The sequence below is a fragment of the Chaetodon auriga genome, chromosome 20, assembly GCF_051107435.1.
Source record: "Chaetodon auriga isolate fChaAug3 chromosome 20, fChaAug3.hap1, whole genome shotgun sequence".
NCBI classification, from domain to species: domain Eukaryota; kingdom Metazoa; phylum Chordata; class Actinopteri; order Chaetodontiformes; family Chaetodontidae; genus Chaetodon; species Chaetodon auriga.
The window spans coordinates 21,407,929-21,415,114 of NC_135093.1; the positions used below are offsets into that span (position 1 = coordinate 21,407,929).

General features: G+C 40.7%; 1 protein-coding gene across 2 annotated transcripts in view; it reads right to left on the bottom strand.

Moving 5' to 3' along the window:
• LOC143339550 (V-type proton ATPase 116 kDa subunit a 1-like) overlaps window positions 1-1,409 on the bottom strand; it is a 28,557-nt gene extending 27,148 nt beyond the window's left edge. For both annotated transcript variants that reach the window (XM_076760856.1, XM_076760855.1), the window contains exon 1: window positions 1,304-1,409. The gene's annotated coding sequence lies outside the window, so the exon portion shown is untranslated. The remainder of the gene's footprint in view (window positions 1-1,303) is intronic.
• Window positions 1,410-7,186: the final 5,777 nt, after the last annotated feature.

The following is a 7,186-nucleotide window of genomic DNA, read 5'->3' on the forward strand; positions in this document are numbered from 1 at the left end:
ACCATACAATAAATGATTTGATCAAGAAAAGAATGATCAGTTTCATTATCCATAATGAAAAGAACCATTCTTTGCAGTCCCATACAAATCAGTTCCACCTCAACGAACTACCAGAACCAAATGCTGCTTACACATTGATGTGTAATAACAACCTAATTGTTTTAACCAAATTTAACCAAATTACCTCAAAGGTGACCTAGGGCAGAACATATTCCACCATATCAGTGGAGGGGTACAAGATGGATGGATGGATGGAGATAGATAGACAGATAGATAGATATGTAACTAGAACATTATTGGAACAGCTTAGAATACAAATTCACTTCAGTGAACTCATTCTAAACACTGGTAGTAAACATCATACAAAGCATACACTGCTCAGAAAAATAAACCACAAAATATAGGAACAAAAATCTTATACTCATTAGATTCGACTTTATTGTCATCGTCAGAGTGCAACAGAGACAAACTGCATTTCGTTGTCTCTGTGTTGCACTCTGACGACGACTCACACACTGGTAATTGCTATGGAGGATTGGTGACATTCTCATTACTGATTTCACGTACACTCATTAGTCATATGTAGCCTTAGTGTACGCAAGAAGATGCCGAAGTGAATTGCAGAGAGGAATGGCGCTGTTTGCCAAGGATGGACAAACCTTTATGATAGCAACGCAAAACACAACGCTACGCAGTGACGTAGCCTAAATATCAGACTCATAAATTGCAAGTCATTACTATCATTGTGAAAACACTTCTGCTTTAAAAAATCAAGTCTCTTCAGAGCCGCATGTTAGCATGCAGAGCATCGCTGCCGTCGCAGCATCCCCTCCTCGGCAGCTCTGCCCTTCACTGTTCGCCAAGGACGCCATGATGCTGCGAGTCCGGCCTGCCGCTCTGTGAGCATCTGTCACCTCCTCTCACACACTCAGTACGTGCCTTCGGAAAAATAAGACACTATCTGTCATGTATAACAGTAAATGCTGTTATATTCAGGCTTTTTCGTTACACACTAACATTGTACGTAGGCCCAGTACCAGACTTAGATTGAGGTTGGTTTGGTTTCAGGCTGGAGGTCTGAGTATCGTTCGGACGCTGTGCTCATCCGTTCCTGTGATTACGTAAAAAATCCATCATTTGCAAACATTCGGCACCTGCGAGCGAAGCAGCTGTCACCGTCCTCACAGCCCAACATTACGATTCTCCGGACGGTGGTTCATAAAGTCCCTCACTGCCACAGAGTCTGAAACACTGAAATGACCGAATTTCACATTAAAGACTTTCAAAATGTCTCTTTACTCACCCGTGTAAGCCGCAGCTCGCCGGTACTCTCTGGCCCGTCAAACCCCGAGATGCTGGATGCTGGATGCTGCGGTCCAGCCTGGTGCATCAAGTTACATAAAGTCCGGCGACAATCATCCGAAAATAACTGATTTCAAAATAAGAGCATTCCGTATTTACATGGCGGACATCTTGTATTTTTTAAAAATTGACTCTGAAATTGGTAGTGATACTTATATATTTCGAATGAGTTACATTATTAATCACCAGCCCTGGTATATTCTATTGCTCTAAATCATACGTTATTGTTTATATTTTGGAAATCACAAGAGGAAGCTCATAAACATTCCGTTGTCTTGACATCGTCATCAATTCAGGATTTTTAAGATGGCTAGCTTTGACATGATGAATTCACCGGAACAAGCCATGCACACTGTACATATTTACGTATCAAAATAATTTAAAAAAGGTACACAGGGTACATTTTAGTCTACCTCCCCTACACACACACACACACACACACACACACACACACACACAGTGTAAAACAACCTTATAAGAGACTGAAATTATGAGAAGACAGAGGTAACATATATATTTCAATTAACACTGCTTCATATCAAGTTTATACTTGTGTATCTCTTAACTTTAATGTCTTTTCCCTTTTCCATTGTGGGCAGTGTTTGAAATAAAGAGAATTTATTCCATAAAAACACAGGCTGAAAACATTTGTGATGGACCCAGAAAATGAAGTACAAGAAGCACAGTACAAATAGAGGGTTTTATTTTCCTCAAACACCACTGTAAATGAAAAAAAAAAAAAGCGTTAATTTTAGTATGATCACATTTACCACATTTACTGTACCAGGAGAAGACAGGGCCCTGTGATGCATAGAATGGGCTACAGATACGAACAATGAGCACACTGACATAAAGAAATAAACACACACACGTCTGGTCAGGCAAGGAACATGGTATGCTCCAGTTAAGGGACAACACTGAAGACCCTGTGCACGGGTTGTTTCAGTTATTCTGTCAAATTAGACCTCTGCTTAGGTTCAAAGTGAGAGGGGCTCTGCAGGAATGTGAGTGAGAGGTCGCTGAACTCCATGTCCAAATAAGAATGATGATGGTGCAATTGGTGTGCCGCGTGTGGCTTCAGGGATTAGAACACTTACCTTGAAGTGTGCCATTCATGTTTTGAGCCTATATTTCTTCAGCTGCCGTAGCAGAGGATGTTCTTCCTAGGGCAGCTGAAGAAATTCAGCCTGCCAAAGACAGTGATGGTGCACTTCTACACAGCCATCATTGAGTCCATCCTCACCTCCTCCATCACTGTCTGGTACGCTGCTGCCACCGCCAAGGACAAGGACAGACTGCAGCGTGTCATTCGGTCTGCAGAGAAGGTGATTGGCTGCAATCTCCCATCTCTTCAGGACCTGTACGCCTCCAGGACCCTGAGGCGTGCAGAAAAGATTGTGGCTGATCCCTCTCACCCCGGACACAAACTCTTTGAGTCACTCCCCTCTGGCAGGAGGCTGCGGTCCATCAGGACCAAAACCTCACGCCACAAGAACAGTTTTTTCCCGTCTGCTGTCAGCTTTATCAACAAGGCCCGGAGCCCCCCCGACACTCTTCACACTCCACCTCTGCCTCATCTTGCCACATTGACATAAATACAACTCCATGCGTTACATTAACGCTCAGATTGGACTTCCTTCTGAAAAAACAGACTGTGTTTCTGGTAAAAACAAACAAACAAAAAACAGATTTGTGTATATATATATATACTGTTATATTTTGTGCTCTTATTTTTAATAGATGTGTCATACACCACCTGCACCACAACAAATTCCTCGTATGTGTAAAATCGTACTTGGCAATAAAGCTTTTTCTGATTTCTGATTTCTGATTTCTGATTTCTATATCCAAGGACCATTCCTCATCATTATGCTGTTCCTTCTCTCTGTACTTTGTTTCCTGTTATCTCTCTGCTGTGTCTATAATAAAGGCACAAAAAGATAATCTTTAATGATAAGGATGTCATTTTCCCATCCTAACAGTTGCATAAAAGTTAATAGGAGGATAGGGAGATGTCAGTCACAGTCTATATAGTTTTGAAAAGAGGGCTAATCAGCCCACAGCCCAATTAGCCCATACACAGTTGTGATAATTCTATGTGGGTTCAGTACACTGTAGTGACACTTTTCAATAATAATTGGAAAAATAAAAATAATAAATAATTTTTAAAAAAAAATACAGAAAATAAAAATTGTAATTGCTACTCTTATATTGTAGCAGCCTTAATATTCTTCCATTAATTAGTTACATTGTAGAGATTGAACCCACCTTCACGTTTTACAGTCTGGACTATATCTGTTTAAATAATTATCATGTACCAGTAAGATGCAAATGACACCTAATTTCTTGTCAGTAGCCCCTTAAGTAAAGTGCTACCAAAGCCACTCTTTTAAATGTCCAGAGAGTAAGGTCTACCAGATGGGGCGGAATGGTCCACAGCTGGCCAACTGGTGAGTCAGTAGTAACAAGATCCTGTAGAAATTTTCCTCTTTCAAACAGCCACAAGAGTTTCACCCCCTCTCAGTTCCGCATGGTGCAGGGTTTACACCAGGACACTGGCTGGCTGCCAGGGAGCAATTTTGGGACCATGGAACTCCCATAATGTACATAAATTACTGCTGCAGACTTCTACAAGATGCAGCTTCTCAAAGATAGCTTTCTTTTTCGTGCCATGTGGTTTTCATAAATTGTGTGCATTTGTGCATTTGGGATTGTCATGTGGTCGCATGCTGTGCAGAGAAAAGCAGAGAAAAGTGTGCCACTGAGACACAGATAAGATAAGATAAGATAAGATAAGACTTTATTGATCCCACACCGGGGAAATTAAGTAACACCGGTGAAATTAAGAAAAAGAGTAAAATATGAAGGTAATGACTGGAAGGTGCTCTTTGAAAAATGGCGTTCCATGGATTCCAAACTCTTTGAACTGTGAAAACATGTCTTGCTTGCAGCTGTCAGGCCTTGACCCTTGGCTACAAAAAAGTAAAAATTCTGTGCTGACAATGCATCATTTAAAAATGTTTTCATAGTTTTCAGTTTTCACAATGCCTTTGCAACTACTGACTGTACTTTCTGAATCGTTGCCATATGCTCAGTGGTTAAATGCATGTGGTGTCCAAATATACATTAATTCAGGCAGCTATGGTGAATCTTGCTGAGAACACTCACAGACAAGCATGCTTCTATATCTCTGTTCTCCCAAATGTGCTGGGTTGCCTCAGTTTATTATGACTCTGAAATTAAAGAGGCAAATGGTAATCTGGACTTTTTGTGATGTGGTCACCTTCAGAAAAAACATATTTCTTACAAATCAGGCAACAAAAACCTGTGAAAATAAACTCAACTCTGATGATAGCAGAGGTCTGGGAGGGGCATGCCATTAATCACAAACTATAAACCAAAACCACAGATGATTCCAACCTGACTGATGAGTTGAATAAATTTCACTGCAAGTTTGACCCCAGTAACCATCTCATGGGTTGGTCCCATTACGTTACATTCATTCAGCTGATGCTTTTATCCAAAGTGACTTACAATTAGAGTGTTCAAACATATGGATACAACCAGTATCTAATCAGCTTCATCAAATAAGATGAACTGCTTCAAGCGCCACATTTAGAAACAATAAGAGTTGGAGAAAGAGGTGTTTTCTTTTCTTTTCATGGGTCAGTCTGAACAGATGAGTTGTCAGTCTGCAACGGAACTGCTTTATTCTCCTTCATCATTACGTCCTGCCAGGCCATGTTAGGAACCTGCTGCATAGAAAAATAATAGAGAGGCTGTGGCACTGATTTAATGTCAGCTGCTACCCTGAAATGGTGTACTGATGGGTTGGCCATAATCTAACTCAAATTTTTAACCAATCTCTTCTGGTGCAAAGGGTCTCAGCATGTTTGAAGTCTGCTGTTACTGCTCCTGTCCCTAAAAACATTGAAACCAAGCTGCCAGAATGATTTTTGACCTGTCTTTGAACACCTGGTTTACTGTCATTTGTTCAGTGTTGCCCTTGGGCCTGACAGTTTGCAGACAGGGCAAATGTCAATGTCAAAGTCTGTCAATGATGCAAGGTCATTATGTTGGCACTTCAACACCTTGAGGCACTGCCACTTACGCAAGGGTTCTGTTCACTGATTATTGTTGTATTGTTGTTGTTGTTGTATTGTATTGTATGATAAGCTGTTTTAAAACTGGGAGTCCAGATGTTCCTATATCAGTGGATCTTTGACATACACGGGATGAAGCAGGTGGTCAGACTCAAGTCTTCAAGTCTCCACCCACAGGGGTTGTGCATTTTGTCTTTGCTGTTTTACCCATTTTACATAAATGACTGAATTTCCCAGTCACTGTCCCAGTCTATTGTGTTTAAGTTTGCAGATGATACATTTGCAGGAATAGTTTTGAACAATAATGAAACAAAATACAGAAACAAGATTTCATTCCTAATGGACTGGTGTGCAGCCAACAACTTGATATTGAGTGTTTCCAAATAAAAATACGTAGCCATGGACTTCTGTAAGAGTCATACTGAGCATCTACCTTTAATTATAAGTGGTCAGAAATTTATCAGATGGATTCTTGAGTGTAACAGTCCGCTCTCCTTCGAAATGAGAAGTCAATACTACAGCAGTGCCGAAGAAAGTGCAGCAAAAAATTTTCTTTTTCAGACAGCAGTTTCTTTTATCATGTAAAGATATGATGCAATTTCATCATGCCGGGATCCAGAGCATTCTAATCTTTGGAATAACAGTGTTGTATGGAAACACCTTCACACAAGACAGGAAACATCTGGATGAAATGAAATGCACAGTATCAAAAATCATAGGCCAGGGGCTACCATGCTACCCTGCTACTTCCTCCCTTTTTATTTAGATCGAATGGTACCAGAGCCGGGAGCCATTCGGGACCTGGCAATAAAGTATTGAATCCTTACCTACTACTGGTTATTGACTGAGGTGCTGTACATGCTCACTATCTGGTAACTGTATTGGCGTTTGGTTTATTTTATCTGCCATACTACAGACTATTTAAGAGTTTCAGGCATGTTGTGTTTCTTAAACCTTAATGAATTAATAACAGACAGCACAGTGGTCCTGTTGATAGATATATATCTTTATTCATTCTTGGCTATGTCATCTTGTTTTCCCTTTACTCAGCATGAACAGTCCCACTGAGCCTGAACGGTTGTATTATCTTCTGTGGCCTTGAAGGAGTTTTTGTCAAGTCTGAGAGAATAACTCCGAATAACTGATGATGCTCTAGTGATGCCATCAGGTTTATCTCAGCATGGACATTAAATTTTAGACTGTTAACTGAAAGTCTGTGTTACAAACCGGGGGATTTTACTTGCAGGCACGGTCTAACAAAAGAAGCTATTGAGTTACTTTATAGGAAATGTAGGATACAGCATTTTGGGATGTGGATACACTCTAGTGTGTGTGTAAGTGAAACACATTACTCCAGAACTTGTACAGCAACACCACTCTTAAGAGTTCAAATCAAAAGATCATTTTGTTTCAAGTTTAGCTTCAGAATGTCCCTTTCCTTCCTGGTGTTTTTCATCCAAAATAAATCTAGCCCTGCCTTACATGAACTGAACCTGCTCTGCATAGAGGGGAGTGGAAATGGACAGATTGTGCCTGACATTCCTCCTTCTGCTGTGCCTGAGCTTGTATACAACCAGATCAGTGCGCTCTGCTTTAACTATTCCAACCATGCTGATGGGACAAGGCTAACCAAAGGGGTGTGTTACTGAATCATTGAGGGGCTGGACCTACCAGCTGTAGGTGGAGTCTTACTGATATGTGTGTGTCTGTATTTAGGGAGG